The 17,369-nt window shown below is 40.6% G+C and overlaps 1 long non-coding RNA gene across 1 annotated transcript; it reads right to left on the minus strand.

The window, feature by feature from the left end:
- Positions 1-958: 958 nt before the first annotated feature.
- On the minus strand, positions 959-15,809 carry LOC311042486. The gene is made up of 4 exons (XR_014600518.1): positions 15,687-15,809; positions 12,479-12,596; positions 10,591-10,860; positions 959-3,495 (listed from the first exon to the last, which is right to left on the minus strand). It is a non-coding gene; the product is annotated as an uncharacterized lncRNA (long non-coding RNA).
- Positions 15,810-17,369: the final 1,560 nt, after the last annotated feature.

The following is a 17,369-nucleotide window of genomic DNA, read 5'->3' on the forward strand; positions in this document are numbered from 1 at the left end:
AAAAACATAATTGCCCACAGTGCTAGCGATTTTCTTACCTACGTAACCACAGAATATTTATCTCCCGTATGATCGAGACCCTGATGGTTGATAATCATGCAGGGTTTCACTGTGTTTCTGTGGAAAAAGCTCCCGTTCACTTGTTATACACCGTTGAAAATGGCATGTCTCGCCAAAAACACATAGTATAACAAGAGCCGAGATACAGGCTTTTTCCAAAATACATTAAAGGAGACACACCATGAATTTCACTTTTTTTTTTTTTTTTTTTTGTATTTTTTTGGCTCCCCAGTGTCTCTTGTACCCCAAAAAATATTTCTTTTTAACATTCAGTCATTCATTCTCATTTCAGAGATTTTCAGAATGGGCGTGTCTGAACAGGCCATCTCAGAATGGCAAGTTTGCTTACCTCACCAAACTTTCTGCCCATGTATTTTGCCAGACAGAATTGCTCAGTACCGCAGTACAGCACCCCCCTGCCCAACAGGACGTTTTGGTATTGCAGCTGAAAGTGCTTTATAAGCCTGAGAGAATTGACTTGGGATGAGTATATCTGAGTGTTGATTTAGGCTCAAACCTTTTGAAAATGGTTTGAGGGACATTTTTAAATTCATGGTGTGTCTCCTTTAACCAGGAAGTGAATGGAGCTTTACATCTTGGGATCACGTTATCTCCTGGTTGTGTGAAAAAAATAATTATACACATACACACTCAAGCCTTTGCCACAAAGGATATCCCCCTCTGTATGAGTCACACTTTTGACCACAGCATTTGCCACAAACTGGAAAAGTAATGAGCTTTACCCTATTAGTTATGTGTTTTGGATTACTTTTCTCTACAGCCTTTGATGAGTCTTTTCAGATCACCCTTTTGAATACAGCCAAGGCCACAGACTGTACATGCAAAGGGATTGGGCTGGGCTTTTCCCCAGTAAGAGTCATGGTGAGTGTGTGTGTGTGTGTGTGTGTGTGTGTGTGTGTATGTGTGTGTGTGTGTGTGTGTGTGTGTGTGTGTGTGTGTGTGTGTGTGTGTGTGTGTGTGTATGTGTATGTGTGTGTGTGTGTTCACATTACTCTTGCGACTTTGTCAATAGGTTTTTTTCCCCTGCATGAGTTTGCATGTGTTTCTCCAGAACCTGCTGGCTAATACAGCCTTCGCCACACACTGCACACTTAAAGGGCATTTCCCCTGTATGTGCATTCATGTGTGCTTTTAGAGAACTCTTATGACTAAAGTCTTTGCCACAAACTGTACATGTAAAGGGCTTTTCCCCTGTATGGCTCCTCATATGGGATTTTAGATCATGACAGCCTTTCCCACAAACTCTACATGTAAAGGGCTTTTCCCCTGTATGGGTCCTCATATGTAATTTTAGACTACGACAGCCTTTCCCACAAACTGTACATGTAAAGGGCATTTCCCCTGTATGGGTCCTCATATGTGATTTTAGACTAGTGCAGCCTTTCCCACAAATTGTACAAGTAAAGGGCTTTTCCCCTGTATGAGTCTTCATATGTCTTTCAACAGCACCGTTTGTAATAAAGCCTTTGCCACACACTGTACATGTAAAGCGTTTTTCCCCAGTATGATTCATCATGTGAAGTTTTAGATGACTCTGGAACCTACAGCCTTGGCCACAAACTGTACACATAAAGCGTTTCTCCCCTGTGTGAATCCTCACGTGATTTTCAAGTCTACGCTTCTGACCAAAGGTTTTTTCCCTAGTATGAGTCTTCATGTGTTTTTTAACTGCATACTTATGAATAAAGCCTTTGCCACACACTGTACATGTGAAGCGTTTTTCCCCAGTATGAGTCATCATGTGCATTTTTAGATTACTCTGGTCTCTACATTCTTGGCCGCAGACTGTGCACTTAATGTGTTTATCTCCTGTGTGAATCAACATGTGATTTACTGCTCTACGTTTCCATCTAAAGCCTTTGCCACAAAATGCACAAGTAAAGGGTTTTTCCCCTGTATGAGTCCTCTCGTGTCGTTCTAGTTCACGCTTTTCACTAAATGCTTTACCACAAACTGTACATATATGGGGTTTTTCCCCTGTATGAATCCATGTGTGTTTCTCCAGCTGACTCTTGCTAATACAGCCTTTGCCACACACTGCACACTTAAAGGGCATTTCCCCTGTATGTGTAAACATGTGTGATTTTAGAGAACACTTATGACTAAAGTCTCTGCCACAAACTGTACATGTAAAGGGCTTTTCCCCTGTATGGGTCCTCATATGCAATTTTAGATTATGACAGCCTTTCCCACACACTGTACATGTAAAGGGTTTTTCCCCAGTATGGGTCCTCATATGCAATTTTAGACTATGACAGCCTTTCCCACACACTGTACATGTAAAGGGCAATTCCCCTGTATGGGTCCTCATATGCGATTTTAGATTATTACAGCCTTTCCCACAAATTGTACAAGTAAAGGCCTTTTCACCATGATTAGTCAACATGTGTTTATTTAGATTACCCTTTGAGCTATGGCCTTTGCCACAAGATGTACAAGCAAAGGGTTTTTCCCCTGTATGAGTTCTCATGTGATCTTCCATTAAACGCTTTAGACTATATCCTTTTCCACAAACTGCACACATATAGGGTTTTTCCCCTGTATGAATCTTGTTATGTTGCTCCAGAATACTTTTGCTAACACAGCCTCTGCCACACACTGTACACTTAAAGGGCATTTCATTGTGTGTACACATGTGAGTTTTTAAAGTACTCTTATGACTTAAGCCTTTGCCACAAACGGTACATGTAAAGGGCTTTCCCCCTGTATGGCTACGCATATGTGATTTTAGATTATGACAGCCTTTGCCACAAATTGTACAAGTAAAGGCCCGTTCCCCGTGCTTATTCTTCATGTGTGATTTTAGATTACTCTTTGTGGTATGGCCTTTGCCACAAACTGTACAAGTAAATGGCCTTTCCCTTGTATGGGTCCTCATGTGTCTTTCCAGATCACCCTTCTCAATGCAGCCCTTTCCACAAATGGCACAAGTAAAGGACATGGGCTTGGCTTCCACAGTTTGTGTCTTGTGTGATTTTAGTGAATTTAAAGCTGACTGACCTCCCCTGGTGTCCTCCCACTCACTGTCTTCAGTGATGTCAGATTCAGAGCAGTGTGAAGAGAGGAGCTGGTCATCACTAGTTGGTTGTGATGGAACCCAGTACTCTATATAAGCTTGTGTTTCCATGTTTTCAGTTGAGGTGCTGGCTCGAGGCTCTTTCTCTCTGTATTCAACATGACCTTCACTTTTCATTGCTAGTGATGTCCATGTTGACCCATCTGCCTCCTCGCATCTTTGAAGTAGCTCCTCCTGTAGTGATGTCCATGTTGACTCATCTGCCTCCTCGCATCTTTGAAGTAGCTCCTCCTGTTCCTCTTTGATGTGTGGAGGCTCTGGTTCCTCCTGGATCAGACTGGGGCTTCTCTCATGATGTTCAGGTGAAAACTCTTTACACACAGGGAGGTGCAAGGAGTCTAGGCAAAAGATAAATGAGAGACCACCAAATGTAAATGAAAAGTAGTGTTTGAAATGAAAACATTCCCATGCAGTGATTCTTGTTCTAGAGCTGTGGTAGATGAATTAACTTCCTGTAAATACAATTTACAGCAAGTTAAACGATCAATAAAATACACGTGTTATCACCTGCAACATTGCAATTCACCAACTCTCGAATTGTACGTTTTGTATTGCGATGTTGGAATACAACAGCCTCTCATAATACATGATCAGCAGTTTACTCAACATCAGTACAACTTGATGCTATCCTCAAATCATTCCATAACCACATAAGCCCTCCATTTACACAAATTATTATTAGGGCCCGAGCACAGCACCAGTGCAAAGCCCTTTTGAAATACAGTAGCATAGATTCATCTTCCCGATAATTAAATCACATTTTTGAGGGCCTAAACGTACTCAAAAAGTTGCTCAACTTTGCACACACATCACAAGTGTCGAACAATTACGTATTTTAATGGTCTCGCGCGTGGCCTAATGGCTGGTTGAAATTAAAATGGTTCATGGAAAGTTGCATGTTTGGAACAGCTGAAGGCAATAGTTCACCATTTCGGATATGTTTAGATTACTTAGTTACGGGGCCAGAGCTCAGCTCTGGACCTGTTTTGTTATTGGCAGTATTCTGTCACTTCTTCTTCTGCCACTTTTCGCAGTTCTGGCTGAACCGTGCTGTCGCTTTTTACGAAACTCGGCCATATGGTAGATGGTCATGAAAAACGATCAAAAAATTATTCTCACAATCTTTTGTCCAAAGGTGGCGCTATAGCACTCAATTGAAAATGCCAACTTTGAACAGGTACAACTCATGCCCTGTTTGACCTACAGCCATGAAACTTGGATACACATATGCGTCTCCTCATGCTGAACAACTTTCACCCTCTGACTTTTGACCTCTGACCTTTAGATCTCCCACCATTTTGAATTATATGAAAAACAGTCATTGGCTCCTAACTTCTGCATTTTTTCACTTATGGAAAATCCGCTCCCTATTTCATGTCGGCATAGGTCCAAAGTTCATGTGTAAAAGGTTTCGTGCAAATTGCTCAAAAATCCCAGGATTCCATAGATTTTAACTATTGCAGTTTTATGAAAATTATTCATCTGCGCCTAAAACATACATGCAGACTCACATTTCTTTGAAACTTTGCAGAAATGTACAGGGTCATTCCAAATATCACTGAAACCAATCTTACTCCAATTGGCCAAAGGGGGAAGCTATAGCATTTTTTTTTAAATGCAAACTTTAAACAGGCATAAGTCATGCCTCGTTTGGCCGAAAGTCGTGAAACTTGCTTACACTTGTGCCTTGACTCATGAGGAACACATGTATCACTTTGACCAGTAAGCTCCGCCCTTAGATTGTCCGCAATTTTCAGCAGTTCGAAAAACACTTAAACCCAGGATTTTTCAGCTATTTGCGTGAAACTGTATCATCTGTGTGAACTCCTTTTTCACAGTTACTTGTCTGTTGGTCCAATGGCGTCTCCCTTAAATGAATGCCTCACAATCTCAAGGTCGCCAGTTCAAGCCTCACTTGATGCAGACTTAATTTAAGTTGAATTGCAAACAACATGACTGTATCAATGAATACATGTGCAAATGGTAAAGATAACCTGAAATGCTTATTTGAGCGTACGTTCTTTCAACGTATGACATACTTCATTCTGAAAATAGCTGATCTACAATCTCACAACTTTTCATGGTTTGTGAGCTTGTAGATCGGCTACTTTCACTAGTTTTGGTTCTGAGGAGATGTACAATTTCTTCATTGGTAAATGGTTTGTGAACGAGTGATCTTAGTGTTAGTGAAACAGGGGCTTGGTTCATGAAAGAAGGCAAGAGTTTATGATCTTCAACAGACAATATCAGCCCGGACAAAGCTATAGCACTATAGGTAGTGTTGCAGCCTATTAGTCTGAAGGTTGCAAGTTCGAATCCTGTTAATGGCAGTAGGTTGAGATGTCCAATCAAACCATTATGTTTCCATCTCTCTCTCTCATCAATCTATTGTTTCCAAGTCACTCTCTCTCTCTTCAATCTATTCCGTTTCCATGTCTCTCTCTCTCTATTCACTGGCCCCGTATTATCGCTGCTTGCAGCTATATTTTTTCTTTGTGATTTCAAAAGTTTTGGGATTTTGGCCTGGGGCCGCATTGAGTGATGGTGCGGGCGCAGGCCGCCAGTTGCCCATCCCTGCACTGGACTCAGTGACCTGCTTGTCGTAGGCACTAGCTGCCTCATTGGATTCAGTTGAGTCCTTGTCCTTAATTGGAGCTACTTAGCCCCGCCACTTAATCTGATTGGTTGATATTTCATAGTTTAGCTTTTACAATAAGTTTTAAACAGTTTGTCGTAAAGAGTCATGAGTCGCTAACCCTGAATCGTAATCAAAGCTGGTTTAGTAACCCTGAGGTACAAAATGGAACCGTCGGGTCCATTTAGTTACACACCTAAAGTTATATTAAGGTAAATTAATACTGACGGGGTCCCTGTGCACATTTTATATAATTCCAGGTTGAAGTTGCTAAAGCCACCAATAGCGGATTTAGGACTAGGCAAGGGAAGTTCCCCCGTAAAGGTTGCTATTCTGGGATACCTCCCTTACCCGCTAAACACCTGCGCTACCCGTTACATTATGCATAGGTGTGGTTTGGGCGTTACAATGATAAAACCAATCACTGTGCCAGATGCCATAACCTTGAAGAGAAGACTGGGCTACCCATTATCCCTAATCCTATATACGCTATCCCTATCTCCCTGTCTGCAGTGTTGCCTTGTCTGATTATTATAAGCCACATTGGGCTTGTTTTCCAATTGGTGACGTATCTGTCAGGCTTTGGGTCGGGCTGGGCTGGGCAACAAAATACTTTTTCTTTTTTCAAATACATTTTTATATGAATTAATTTGTAGCCTATTGTGTTCACAATAAGCAAATTATACATTTATATAGCCCTATTTGCTCCAAGCTGTTTTAAACTAGACTGTTGGAATAGGGTAGAATGATCCTGTTCTTAACGAATTACCAAGATTTGCTGCATGCAGCAATTAAGCTTATTTAGAAAAACGACGGGTGACAGGCTGGGCCCAATTTTTCAATTATGGGTCGAGCCAGGCTCAAATATTTAGGCCCCATGAAAGCTCTAGTTTAGAGTGCTCACGTGGCCTATTATAGTTGCTTCTTTTGGGCTTGTGTTTCATAGATTAGACCTGGTTGCTTATTTCTCAAGCTAATTCTGGCAACACAGGTCCTGTGCGCAACAGCACACAGTGAGGATTTTACATGACACATAAACCCGATGTTTGCCTTCTAAGCTCTGGACTTTCATTGCCTTTCAATAAAACCACATTTGATAGACATAACTATCACTTACATGTTACTGATTTAAAATCATTTCATATTTTATTAATCATTATTTCCTGCGTAATGAAATAAAATAAACTATCATCTTATATAAATACAATTGACACAAGGTATTGACACCCTCCCTTCTGCTGATTATAGTAAAATTTGAATCACAGAGATTTGTTGAAAATAATAGTCTAGTAGAGAGAGGCAGTCTGTGCGCTCTTTGCGGGTAGTTTTAGAATCCGCTGTGTGCATTCCCAAAGCCGTACCCATGTGTGTGGGCAAAATAGCAATTTTGGGGATATAGCAACAACACGCCCACGGGCACGCCTCCACCCGCAAATAGCGGTGTCAGCAGCGTTTAGGGACAGCGCCAGCTCCCTTATCCGTATTTAATGGGTAATGAGTAGAAAATCGCAGGTTTAGGGTAACAGGTAGGGGTTTAGCCTGCCACAGAATAGGGCCGCAACTAGCCCAACACACTGCGTTATATTTATTCCAGAGTCCTGAGCCGAAGGTGACATCTCCCCGAGTGGGTGGTCCTGCTCAATCTCCTCAGGCAGTAGACTCAGGCTGCCAGCTGCGAATTAGGTAAAACACACGCCCGACTTGGTCTGGACTTTTTGGACAGCTTCACTATAAATTAAGATGTTGATATATTTTTGTCACGAAATGAAAATAGTTGCTCAATCTTCCTTTCGGGTGTTTTTGTAACCCTGAGAGGGTACATAATAGAACCAAATGGACCCACGACCATTTACATCCGACAGTTAAATTAACACAGTAATTTAAGGTCCCCGTGTACATCTGTTACCTGCAAACAAAACTAAGCCCACAAATTGGTATTTGAGTCAACAAACGTTTTCTACTGACGTGACGTCCGAGCAAGGAGGACCAGGACCTGCTCTGTGCTCTGTCCTCCCCGGGTAGTACAGTTGCCGGCCGGGCCGGAGAAAGATAAACGGTGTGTGTATTTGACAACTTGATGGAGAAGGCTGATTTTGTCCCATGGTCACGTTGCAAACAAGCAAATGAAACGACGGGAGTCACGGGACACTTTTCTTTCACCAACACTGACCAGAGCGACCAAAGTGAAGCGATTAAAGCAATTAGAATGAGTTTTTATATCTTCAGGTCTGAAGTTGTCTGGTGGAGAAAACAGAGTAAACATTTCTTTAAGAAGATTTGAATAGTCTTTTTAAATAAAAGTTGCCATGACCTTTGATTTGTTTATTCTCACAAGGATCACCCATTGATGTAAAGTCTTTGCTTTGTTCTACAGTTTGACACTTTAATTACTTATATTTAATTGAGAACACAAGGTGTCCTGATCTACACAGATCTAAGTGGCTTGAAAGACAATTTAGGTGCTACATCAGTAATGATGTCTTCATCTGTTATTTCACAATTGTACTGTACTATTAGATGGGTCAATTAACAAACAAGGGTTTGGGACACGTACGTGTACTTTTCAACACGGCACTGTAGAGTGGTCGACTAGTAGAGCCACTTGTGCTCGCAGATGGCTCATGTTCACAGTATCATTGCTCTTAAATTAATGACAGTACATGTATGTGGCTATTAAGTTTGAAGGAGGGAAAATGTGCATAATGTTACCTTAAAAGAGTCAGTAGGCACTAGGCAGCATATTAAAAAAAACATCTATATAGTCCACCTGATATTAATGCAGTAGTTTTGTTTCTTTCCCTCAATAGAATTGTATTGTTACTTGCTAAAAACGCCTCCAAGTAGTGAAATGTTGCCTATGATTTTACATACAGTATTGTGAACTAAACTGTCCGATTCTCTTTTTTCTCCTCTTCTTTTTTGTAGATACAAGGATCGGTATTTCTCAGACACCCACACAGTCAGGCAGGCCAAGGACAAAATTGGCTGCAGAAAATGTCTGGCGGGGATGCACAACAGAGGGACCACGAGGACATGGAGGAGCCACCTGTCAGAAGGCCACAGAGGGACCAGCCCTGCAGCAGTCTGGACAGTATGCTTGACGAAATAGAAAAATAACGTTAATCACTGAGCAGTACTCCAGTGACTGCTGCCATCCAGAGACTGACTGTCCCCGACGATGTGTTGAGGTGATCATGATTTGGCATTCGTAGGCTTACACATAGTATTTCTTGAGGTTAGGGGTAGGCCTAGTTTTACTGAGGTTAGAGTTAGTGAGGGTTTAAAATGCTCATTTGTTAATTGCATGGTTTTCTTTCTCTAGTTCAATCTTCTATGTTTCTATGGCTTATTGTGCATATTACTTATCATTGCTTCTTTCTTTTTTCTTTCTGCATTCACTGGCCCCGTATTATTGCTGCTTGCAGCTATATTTTTATTTATTTTTATGTGGACCTTGGTTGCTTTAAAATAATACCAAAACTCAGTGAGTTACAGGTTAAAAGTTGTTTCATTTTTGTACCTTAATTTATTCAAATTCAATTATTAATAAATACTACAACTCAGAGTTAATAGGTGACAACTAAGCATTTATTTTACTTTTTGACCTTACTGTACTTTGGTTGTGCTACTCAATTCAGTTTTGGCTGTGCCGGTGCCTGCTGCTTAATTGACAGTTAAAGAAACTGTTTAAAGAAATAAAATAAACAGTATCTTAAGAATCAGCAGTTTTAATATTGTGGCAATTGAACAGTATCGTCTTAGAAAGACGATACAAATAACAATAATAATCCACAGGAGCCGCCATTTTGCGCATGTTCACTGCTCAGACCAAATTCTTTAGGTAACGTGTTTGCGTGTGACACACAACGAGGGCCGTCCGCGCAGTTGAAACGTGACGCAGATTCCGTGACGGCAGCAGACCTGATTCTATGGGTAACACATTTGAAAATAACAAACGTGAATTAAAAATAAACTATAAAAATAAAAGATAAATGTTAGTGGTGTAAAATGGCACCAAAAAAAGATTCTGAAGGCAACAGAAATTTGTGGGGGTTTTGGTGGGACTCATAAAATCTCCCTGGGATCCATCTAAAAGACCATCCATTACATTGAAAACCTAGCAACATCACTGTTTAGGCATAGTTTCACTGAGGTTAAGTTTAGGAATACGGCTAGGTGTTTACAGAGGTTAAGTTTAGGAATACGGCTAGGTGTTTACAGAGGTTAAGTTTAGGAATACGGCTAGGTGTTTACAGAGGTTAAGTTTAGGAATACGGCAAGGTTTAGACATAGACAGTTTTACTGAGGTTACGTTCAGGAATACCTGGGTGTGACCATTCCGAGGTTGCCGGATTTGACCAGGAGTGAGCGTGTTTTGGGGCTTGCGTTCTTGTATTCACTCGTCTCTGTCCCCAAAGCAAACCAGCGAAGCCAGCCTTCAGTGTAGCAGCCCCCACCCTGTGGAACTCTCTCCCAATAGGGATTTGCATGCTCCAACACTGGGCTCTTTTAAGACTGCCTTGAAAAGACACCTATTCTCTCAGGCTTATGGCATATAGTTGTTTGTTATTGTGTTTGTTCGTTTGTCTGTTGGTTGTTCATTGTTTTTTGATGTTAAACGTCCTTGGGTTTATGAAAGGAGCTACATAAATTCAAGGCATTATTATGGTTATTACTACATTATTGTGAATTAAGCGGTACATACCCATCCTGTAAATTTTACAACAGGTTGTAAATAAAACATTATATACCTATCCTGTACAACTTTACTACAGGTTGTAAATTAAACAGTACATACCTATCTTGTTCAACTTTACAGCAGGTTGCATCGTTGCATCAAACAGTCCACGTCCCTGGTCCGTCTCTCGCTGTCCCTCTGACGATGTTGAATATGTTTGGGAGGCCATCTCTACAGACGAATCCATGGAGCGCTGCCCTGCGCGCAGCCATTGCTGCTGTGTCAACGCTCCGCGGACGCGACACCGCAGCAATGGCCGCCTACAGGCAGCTACAGGCAGCGTGTCTGTGGATTCGTTTATAGATACTGTAGACCTCTCCCTGTGATGCTCTGTGGAAATCACCAGTAGAAATTACTTTTGGTTATCATTCAGTAACCTTACATTATACAATGTAATCAAATCAAACTATAGACGTTTACCATGTTCTGTTCAGTTGAAAGGTGCAGTCACTAGGTGTGCTACAGTAAGTGCTAAAATAATTGTCCCCATCTTGATGTTAACACCAGGTGAAAATGGCAATTAAATGAAATACCTTTACTCCCGTCTGTCCTTGAATTCATTTTTCCCCCCTCATTTACTTCCCGTTTACATTGAGTGTAATACCGGCTTTCACCTGATGCGCCCCACCACCAAGGAAGCTAAATTAAGGAAAGGACACCAACATTTTCTCTATCCAGCAATTCCAGCCTGCAGATTCGTCGCTAGGCATGGGACGAATCACAATTATTGTGACCAAAATAATATTGTAAATAAATAAAATCGCCCACCTTTTCAAATAGTCACAAAATATTTATATCCAGTATAAACGATCCCCCGACGGTTGCTAAACACGGAGGGTTTTACTGTGCTTCCGTGAGAGAAAAAAAAGTCACCGCGACCCCCCGTCCGCTTGTTACAGGCCGTTGAATATAGCATGTCATGTCAAAAATGCAAATAGGAAAAAAAAAATAAAAAAAAAAATATATATATATATACGTTTCCCCAAAACTGGGGACAAAAGTAACACTTTTTGAATTTGCCTTCATAGTTCACAGACTACCCCATACGCCCATTCCATCACTCCTCCCACCCCCCACTGTATTACTTATCGGCGACTCAATCGTCAAGCACATCAAATCTGCTAACACAATAACACACTGTTTTCCTGGTGCAACCACGGTTAAGCTCCTGGAAAAAAATCCCCGAAGTTCTGGCTTCTCTCCCCTCCTCCGTCAAAGCGCTTGCCCCAAAACACAGTCGCCCCAGGGCAAATCCGGCGATATTACAGGCAAATCGGCGGCATATAGAATGGGGGCGATTGTGTTTTGGGGCGAGTCTTCCCGTTACCTTATGGACAACGGTCATTTGTTTTCCGAGGCGAACTTGTCCGCCCAGTCCAATACTTATGGAATACTTTCATTGCCGTAAGCAAGGACATACTTCGTTTGGTTGTTACTTTTGGGTCAATTTATGTATTTATTAAGTAGCCGTGTAATAAGCGGGATAATGTATGAGGAGGTGGTCATTATTGAAATTTAAAGCTTACATGACATTCAGTTTTACAACACATTAAAAGTCTTTGTCATGGTCCTTCAAATGTGTATAAAAAGTTTGAACTGAAAATTCCACTCCAGTTAGCCATTGCAGGTTGTTTTTCTCTCACATTTCTAAAGCCTTTTCAACTGCAATGAAAAAAGAAATCTTTGCCTGCGGGTGTCGCTGATGAGGGATTTTGCCTGTCAATCATCGCCTCTGCCCCCCCCCCAAAGGAAAGGACAGGGGAGCATAATCACCCTGTTGGGCTTTAAATTTCGATAATGACCCCGTCTTCATACAGTATCCCTTGCGTATCTGCCATTTGACGTGTTCAACTCAAGGAAGCACACAGCACATTGCCATGGTGCAGAAACTCATCAAGGTCCTTTGGTCCCCAGGTAAAGACATTTCTAAACACTCATGATTATTTACCTGCATCATCATTGCCAGAATTGTTGCTATTTTTGCCACTTTTTATTGCAGCCAACTCCTTTTTTTTTATCCCCCTCTTCATGTTTTCAATCCGCCATCTCCCTTTTTTGCGAGGCATCTGAAAAACACAAATACATCTGATTAATAAAATATACTTTATAATAACAATTACATAACAGTATCATGTATAACTTAAAATGTGTCATTTCACAATGAATACGATGCATTTTAATAAAATGGATCATTATTGAATACAAATTATAACCCTGAAAATAAAGTAATGTATTAAAATGATACTTTCTCATCATGTGTTTGTAATAGTTATTTAGCTTTTTAAGCAGAATGATGACTTTACTGGTTTACATAGTAATAAGTAGGTACGCAGGAGGATCACATATCGTGTTTCTGTAGAGTGAGGGAGCTTGATGTACAAGTACACCCCCTGGACATGGCACTAGTATGTCACAGGGACTTGCCCCCAATCCAACCCTAACCCTTACTAAGTGGGTGTTGCATGTGCACGCATGAACGCCCATGCACAGTATGATATACTGTATGTACCATTGCAATTAATGAACAGGTTTCTGTTTGGGATGAACGCAGCACTCTTTACATTATCTGGAATGCATCCTTCAAGCAATAAAGGTCTTAATATCTTTAGTTTGAGACACTTGAGGTAACGTGATCACCATCACATACTGCAGTTCATAGATCTAGCTGACTCTAATCAAACAGTTTATTAATATCAGCTGTGCGTGTTTCTTTTAAAGTGGTTTTGCAGCCTGAATGCGCACACACCCAGTAATGTTTGTAAACAAGAAACTTGTCTATACTGTACCTCCTCCGTGTTGCCACAGAGAGTGAAAAACCGAGAAGGTAGAACAGTAAAAATCCTCAAGTTAATTTAACTCTGATTCTGCAACACTGTTGAAACTGAAAGCAGAGCTGTCTGGATACACATGGTTGGGCGAAACCAGAAATGTATGAAAGAGAGGGGTGCATTGATGGGGCGCACCTAACTTATAGTTTTTCAAAAACTTAAAACGTACAAATTCGAGAGTTATTTTTACTGCCTGGGGTCAACGTAGGCAAGGGCATGCGGTCACAACGGGTTCCTAATGCCAAATCAAATGGGTTCAGATCTGATCAGAAATATAATAGATACTTATGTGTACTTGACACCAATCAGATTAAATAGAATTACAGTTGAGATAAAATGTTTTTCTCGGATCCAAATATTGTACTTTTACTCCACTACATTTATTTGAGAACTTTTTTGTAGATTGATTATTATTATAAACATACATTAACCACTTCAGCCCTATATCAATTCCGGCCATTTGAAAATAGCCGATCTACAAGCTCACAATTCGTCGCATAGCGACACATTGTGAGCTTGTAGATCTGCTATTATAAGATTTTTTATGTATGTGAAAACTTGAAATGAGACATTCTGCATAATGAGTACTTTTACTTTTGGTACTTTAAGTACATTTTGATGCATTTTGAATACTTTTTTACTTTTACTCAAGTAGGCCTACATTTTGAATTCCGGACTTTCACTTGTGACAGTATTTCTACATTGCAGTATTGATACTTTTACTTAAGTAAAACATTTGAGTACTTTTTCCACCACTGGTACCGACCAACCCCCTGGCTCACGGACTAACACACAGAGAGGCTAAAGACAGGCCGCCTCCCTTGAAAAACACTGACACACTGCGTCTGCCGAGGGCTAAAAGTGCGATGCAATTTTGCAAAGGCAGATTCGTCTCTGGAACCAGGCTAGGTTTGCAGCGTAACATCTACTAAACCAGGGGTCTTCAACGTTTTCAGGCCAAGGACCCCCTAGATGAGAGAGAGATGAAGCAGGGACCCCCTACTCTATATTGTATAAAATTGTGTTTCAGATTGAAGTTTTTTTTTACTCAAGTCTGCTATTTGCAAAAAATAGCCGATCTACAAGCTCTCAACGCCTCGTAGATCTGCTTTTTTCGGCTAATGTTCCCCTCAGAAAAGTGGTTAATGTAAAAAAAAAAAAAATCTATCACACAAAGATTTGGCGGACCCCCTATAGTAGCTCTGAGGACCCCCTAGGCCTAGGGATCCCGGACCCCCTGTTGAAGACGCCTGCTCTACACCTATACTTCTTTGTCAAAAATAGCCGATCTACAAGCTCACAACGCCTCGCAGGCGTTGTGAGCTTGTAGATCGGCTATTTTTGACTAAAGTTCTCCTCAGAAAAGAGATGCTAGGTTTCAAGTGGTTAAGGTAAAAAAAAAAATCATATCACACAGAGATTGGCGGACCCCCTATAGCAACTCTGAGCCTCAGAGTTGCTACAGGGGGTCCGGGACCCCCTGTTGAAGACCCCTGGCTGTACTAAACAACACACAATCACATCTGATCTAGCTAAGACTAGCGTGTTATGGTTAGCACGCTATGCTGGGTGGGTGTCTCTATTGTTGCGACCCCACAAGAGACCCCGGCCGCAACTTGCTTCTCCAGGAGAGCTAATAATAGCGGTGCTATGCTTGTTACCTGCCCGGGGTCTGCCGATCTGGAGACCGGGGGTTCGATTTCCAGATCGGGGTGCGAAACGTTACAATATGTATACTAATATCCACGCAGTGCGGCATTGTATGTACCACAGTAGCCCTGAAACAGACAGTCATGGCGCTGCTTGTCCCCGTTTTTTTTAAATGTTACATTCACAACCAGCACATCTACATAAACGTTCAGATTTCAAATATAAAGTAATGATCCCCCGGCCACGGATGTTACAAATTAAAGCGCACGGGTCTAAGTACCTGTCTCTTCCCTATTGTTCAATAAAGAAGCTTTTCAATCCGATCGCCGGCCATTTTCTTCGAATTGTCTTCATACGCTTTCAACAACACGCCCTATCGGTTGGGATGTGTATTACACACTGATACATTATTAGAACAAATAGAACATGGCCGGCGATCGGATTAAAAAGCTTTTTTTATTGAACAATACGCAAGACACGGGTACTTACACCCGTGCGCTTTAACTTGGAACATCCGTGGCTTTGGGGGCAGCACTTTATATTTGAAATCTGAACGTATATGTAGATGTACTGGTTGTAAATGGAACATTTTAAAAAAACTGGGCGTCATGTGAACCATGGCTAGTGCCACAGTAACAAGTGAAAACAACAACAAGCAGAATACAAGAGTGATTTTACCTTAAATCGGGATAAAGTTCAACAATGAACTGGAAAGAAGTGAAGTCCTGCTTTACACGATGAAGCTCACAGTGTTTCCAGATCAAAGCTGCTGCAGCGCCAGTCAAACGATGTTCCTCCGCGGTGGAAAAGCCCGGTGACGAGAGATTAATCCAAAATAATGAGTTATGAAACTGAACCGGAACCGGAAACGGCCATGCAATCTTCGGACTACAGTTGTGTAGTCTTTCCAGTGGTGGAAAAAGTACTCAAATTCTTTACTTAAGTAAAAGTACCAATACTGCAATATAAAAAATACTCTGTTACAAGTAAAAGTCCAGAATTAAACATGTACTTGAGTAAAAGTACAAAAGTATTGGCATCAAAATGTACTTAAAGTACCAAAAGTAAAAGTAGTAAATATTTGAAAATAGCCGATCTACAAGCTCACAACGCGTTGCGATGCGACGCGTTGTGAGCTTGTATATCTGCTCTTTTCAAATAGCCTAGGTATAAAATAAGGCTAAGGTGCTTAATATATGTTTCATTATATCATAGTTTATATCTGAAAAGTAACTAGTAACTAAAGTTTTCAAATAATTGTAGTGGAGTAAAAGTACAATATTTGCCTGTAGTGGAGTAGAAGTAAAAGTATTGGAAATTGGAAATAAAGTGAAGTACAAATACCTCAAAATTGTACTTAAGTACAGTAGGCCTACGTAAGTAAATGTACTTTCCACCACTGAGTCTTTCAAGCCTACTCTTCCATAATGTTGGAATGCTGCTAGAGGCAGAATAGAAACCATAGCTCTATGGCAGTTTACCAAAAACAGTGCTGTAAAACAACGTTTTACTTAAGTAAAAGTATCAATACTGCAATGTACTCACATGTTTTACTTAAGTAAAAGTATCAATACTGCAATGTAGAAACACTAAAAGTATGGAAATATAATATAAAAGTATGAAAGTATGGAAATTCTAAATGTACAAAAGTATTAGCATCAAAATCTACTTAAAGTACCAAAAGTAAAAATACTCATTCTGCAGAATGTCCCTTTTCAAGTTTTCAAATGTATACACATAATTATGTAATTTATGTTTAAAATAGCCGATCTACAAGCTCACAATGCGTCGCATCGCGACGCATTGTGAGCTGGCTATTTTTCAAACGGCCGATATGTAGGCCTATATAGGGCTGAAGTGGTTAATGTATGTTTTGTAATAATAATCAAAATCTACAAAGTCATTAGTAACTAATGTTGTCAAATAATTGTAGTGGAGTAAAAATACAATATTTTCCTCTGACATGTAGTTGAGTAGCAGTAAAAGTATTGGAAAATGGAAATACTCAAGTAAAGTACAAATACCTCAAAATTGTGCTTAAGTACAGTACTTGAGTGTATGTTAGTTACTTTCCACCACTGCTTAATAGTATTACTTATGGCAGAATGAATGACTATATCACACGGTGCGTGAATTCAAGTTTTCTGTCATTAAAATGTTTGGCCACTAGATGGCAACCTCAGACCATATAATGGAGCGGTGTATGGCAGAAACATTTTGATGCTCCACTGGATTCACCACGGAGCCGTGAGCCTCATAAGCAACCAGCTCTTCTTTTGCAACGATAGTGCTACTGTATCAGAGTATCTCTGATTATGTATGTATTTTTTTCATACCAGTAACCTGTCAGCTGATTGTATG

The sequence above is a fragment of the Gymnoscopelus microlampas genome, assembly GCF_963454915.1.
Source record: "Gymnoscopelus microlampas genome assembly, chromosome: 3".
NCBI lineage: Eukaryota > Metazoa > Chordata > Actinopteri > Myctophiformes > Myctophidae > Gymnoscopelus > Gymnoscopelus microlampas.